This window comes from Eretmochelys imbricata, chromosome 5, assembly GCF_965152235.1.
Source record: "Eretmochelys imbricata isolate rEreImb1 chromosome 5, rEreImb1.hap1, whole genome shotgun sequence".
Classification (NCBI taxonomy): Eukaryota; Metazoa; Chordata; order Testudines; family Cheloniidae; genus Eretmochelys; species Eretmochelys imbricata.
This window is the reverse complement of record NC_135576.1, coordinates 71,811,760-71,816,366: the sequence shown is the minus strand read 5'-3', so window position 1 is coordinate 71,816,366 and position 4,607 is coordinate 71,811,760.

The window sequence follows — 4,607 nt, the reverse complement described above, 5'->3', positions numbered from 1 at the left end:
ATATATATATATATATATATAAATATATATAAATATAAATATATGCCAAGCAGCAGGATAAACAGAAACAAAAAGCCCAGAGAAGGGCACAGAGCATATGACAGAGTACTACAGAAAAGCCAGCAAGGAAAAAGTTAATAGAAATTGAATTGGCCATGGACAGGAACATGAAAAGCAGGAAACAATACCAGCAATGTGGCAACCATTTTGAGTATAGGAAATGTCCAGCATTCAGGCGAATATGTAGAAACTGTAATAAACCCAACCATTATACAAAAACATGATGAGAAAGCAGGAAAGTGCAATCCAAAAATGGATTCCTCAAATGAAAAGGAAGAGCTGTTCTTAGGCGCAATAAGGAGGAAACAGAAAACTCAAAAATTATCCAGTTAAAATGTGTATTAGAACAGGGGTCACTCACCACTTTCTGGCAGCTCTGGGGATTAGGTCCTTCCAGGTCTGAAGCTCCTTTCTGTTGCTTGTTTGCATGCCCGGCAGTTTCCCTCTCTCTCTATGACTCAGGGTGCTCTTTGTGACTTGGCTCTCCAGCCAGATCACTAATATGTTTTTCCCCCTTCTAGGATATCAAAGTCCTACAGGACAAACTATCCCAGGTAGTCTTCAAATCCACTTCCTTGACAGTGGCACTTCCCCAGTGGTGGTACAGGAATCCAGGCCCATCCTCTACTCCAGATTCCAGCTCAGAAACACTCTAATCACCAGCCAAGGTCTGCAACATCCCACCTATTCCTTCTCAACTAGGCTTCAGCATCAATTCAGGGTTATTTAGCTACATAATTCCCCTCATATGTTGCCTATCTGGTTAATTGGCCTCTTCTCAACCTCATTAACCCTTTCCATGCTAGTATAGGGTGAACACCCCATCACATGAAGAAATGACATTTGTGTGACACACAAGATAGATACTGGGGCAGAAGTAAATGTAATAACAGAAACTGAAATAGAGTGAAAAGAAAAGGAGTACTTGTGGCACCTTAGAGACTAACCAGTTTATTTGAGCATAAGCTTTCGTGAGCTACAGCTCACTTCATCAGATGCATCCGAAAGCTTATGCTCAAATAAATTGGTTAGTCTCTAAGGTGCCACAAGTACTCCTTTTCTTTTTGCGAATACAGACTAACACGGCTGTTACTCTGAAACCTGAAATAGAGTGATGTAAGAAGCAGCTGAAAGTGGATGGGTTCAAAGAATCTGTGAAAGACTATCATGGAGGAATAATACCAGTGTTAGGAAAGTGCATGCTAGCAGTTAAATACAAAGGGAAAATAATAAAAACAAGAGCTTGCAGTGGTACACAGAAACAAGCAACCATCTACACCCACATGAGGCGCTTGGTCTTGTTAACAGAATGTGTGCTATAGAGTAGTGGTTCTCAACCTTTCCAGACTACTGTATCACTTTCAGGAGTCTCATTTGTCTTGTGTACCCTCAAGTTTCACCTCACTTAAAAAGTACTTGCTTACACAATCAGACATAAAAATACAAAAGTGTCTCAGCACAATATTACCTTAAAATTGCTTTCGTTCTTATTTTGTTTGTATGAAGTTTTAGTTGGTACTGACTCTGCTAGTGTTTTTATGTAGCCTATTGAAAAACTAGGCAAAGATCTAGATGAGTTGATGGACCCCCTGGAAGACCTCTGTGCACCCGGAGAGGTACACATACCCCTCATTGAAAACCACTGCTATAAAGAAACAGACAACACAGAACCAGATATGTAAGTATTAATAGTATCATATGAAAATGTATTTGCAAAACACAGGTGCTTCCCAGTAACATACAAGATATGGTCAAGAGAAGCTGCAGAACTTATGGTATATGCTACACAAAAAGTTCTACAAGCCTTAAGAAAGAGGCTATCTGAGGCTCCAAAACATAACAGGAAATGGTATCATTCAGAGAAGAACTAAGAGTTTGGATTCACTCCTTAATAACTGTGGAAAAGAAAAAAGGAGGGGAACTATAGCTTTCTTCCTATACTGGCCTTCCTTCAGGCCCATTCCCACAGCCCCTCCCTAGAACTATTATAGATCTACCTCTCTCTAGACATTTAACAACAAGATAGAAACAACAGTATTCTTCCTCTCTAACTCCTTCTTATCTGGGTTTCCTCCCCTTATGCTCAGCTACCATCTGGGGCTGGCCCAGCCTCCAGGTGCAACCAGGTACCTTAATCAAATTCTCTAACTCCAGTTAACCCTTTTAGTACCAGTGTGGGGTATGTACCTCACAGTAACATATTTTAAATATTTTGTCCCCTTGAGTTTACTTTCAATAGCTAGTACATAAAATTACAACTGCCTTGTCTAGACTAGGATTTTTAGCATGTTAATCCTATTACTAACATATAAAAATACATTTTTCCTAGTATAGACGAGTCCCATCTCTGACTCTCTCTTCTTTCTTTTTTTTCTTTTTATTTTCTCTGCCTCCTGCCCACTCTGGCTGATCAAGAGTGCATATGCCAATGATCCTTCCTTTTTAAATCCATTTAGATCTTGTTATTGTGTACAGTCATCTGAATGATTTAATTGGGGATTGGTCCTGCTTTGAGCAGGGGGTTGGACTAGATGACCTCCTGAGGTCCCTTCCAACCCTGATATTCTATGATTCTATGAATTTAACTTAAGGTATGACTTTAAACCGTTTAGTTAAACCAGGGCACTCTTAATTTGGTTTAGCTAAATTGATTACACACAGGCTAAAGGTAAACTGAAGGACTTCTTACACCAAAATAAAAGTATTCACACAAGGTTTGCACCAGTTTAACTAAACTGGTTTAATTATATTGGTGTAAGTTTGAATATATACAATGCCTCAGAACCTGACTGTGTTGACTTGGTGCAACCCTCATATATGGAAACTTATTTCAATTCAAGAATACATTATAGTGATTTAGCTTAAGTGATTATTTATCAACTGACATTTGTCATGCAGAAGGTCAAGGTGGGCAAGGTAATATATTTTATTGGACCAACTTCTGTTAGTTAGAGAGATATGCTTTTGAACTTACACGGAGCTCTTCTTCAGGTCAGCTCAGTGTAAACTCGAAAGCTTGTCTCTCTCACTAACAGAAACTGGTCCAATAAAAGATATTACCTCACCCACCTTGTCTCCCTAATATCCTGGGACTGGACTGACACGGCTACAACAGCACTGCATACATCACATAGCAGGTGTCAGATCAGGTAGTTTGTCCCATTCTGTGGTCAATATTGTTCCTATTCTCAGGTGGCAAGTGGAGCCAGAACAGGATTTGATCACTAAAGAGAGAAGATAAAGTTGGAGAAAGAGACTGAAGAGAAAAGATATGAAAGAAAGAGGTGGAAATGCAAGGGACTCATGAAAGAAGAAAAAGTTTTGCAGTGCTAGGTATATTTGTATGAGTCCTTTGCAAGATGCACTTCTCCATAGACTTCAAGAAATGTGCACTTGAGGTGAACAGATAGCAAGTGTGAAAAGTTATACCTTTGAAGGGAGGCTGTGCTACTTACATTTGAAACGTTTCCAGGTATGGGTAATAAGAAGCAAAGCTTCCTGAGAAAGCCATCTTGTCATTCGGCCACCATGGCCAATTTTTCTGCATGTTTATGGTTTACAGAGATTTGAGGGAGGTCTGAAATCCTTTTAGTCAGAAGCTCTAAAGCTGAGTCACATGAGTAAATGATATCAAGTAGCATCTGGTAAGGGACCAGGGCCAAAACAAAGGGGTTTACTGGTCAGCAGGCCAAGAAAGCTTCCAAGACTGCATCATACTTTGTAAATTACATACTGTTGGCAGAGAAACTGTTTTAAACCTGTGGGAGACCTGACTTCCAGGGTAAAGTTACAAACTTCTAGTACTACTCTGATGCAGTCATGCAGCTTCCCAGTAAAAGTGAAGTCATATTACCACAAACTTTGTTCTTCCTCACCTCATCCCTTCCCTATTTTGTTACCCTAACTCATTGCTTCAGATTTATAATTAGATTGTCAGCACTTGAGAGCACAGACTGTGTCTTCTATTTAATCTGTGAAATCCGTATACAATTTTGGGTACTGTAAGCCCTGTCAAAAGTAAACAAATATAAAATAAGAATGGATTCCAACCAAGAATGATGACCTAGGCCTATTTGCACAAAATATCACTAAAGTTCCAAAAATTCAACACCTTCCCAGTGACAGGTCTTCTTGACCTTTCAGCCAAGCATCCAATTAGTATCCGTTTACTAATTTGATATCACACATACCTAGGCACTGTTAGAGGGGCCAGAGATGCGTTTGGGAGAGGGGATGAGAACCGGAGAAGGCCATCTACTAGATCGCTGCCGCCATGTAGCGCATGAACTAACCCCGCTGGGTGCGCTAGGCTGTGTTTACTGAGGGTTTGACGTCCCGGGAAAATGTGTCCACAGCCCCTCCCCGCCCTTCAGCCCACAGCCTGGCCCGTTTGCCTATGTTTGATCATCCCCCACCCTCCTCTCTTGCCATAGCAACCGCGAAGGCGCCTGCAGAACCGCCCTTGCTGCGGCAGCCGCCGGGGCCGGGCGTGGTGTTTGCAGTGCGGCCCGGGCGGGGGAGGGCAGCTGGGCAGGGCCGACGCTCAG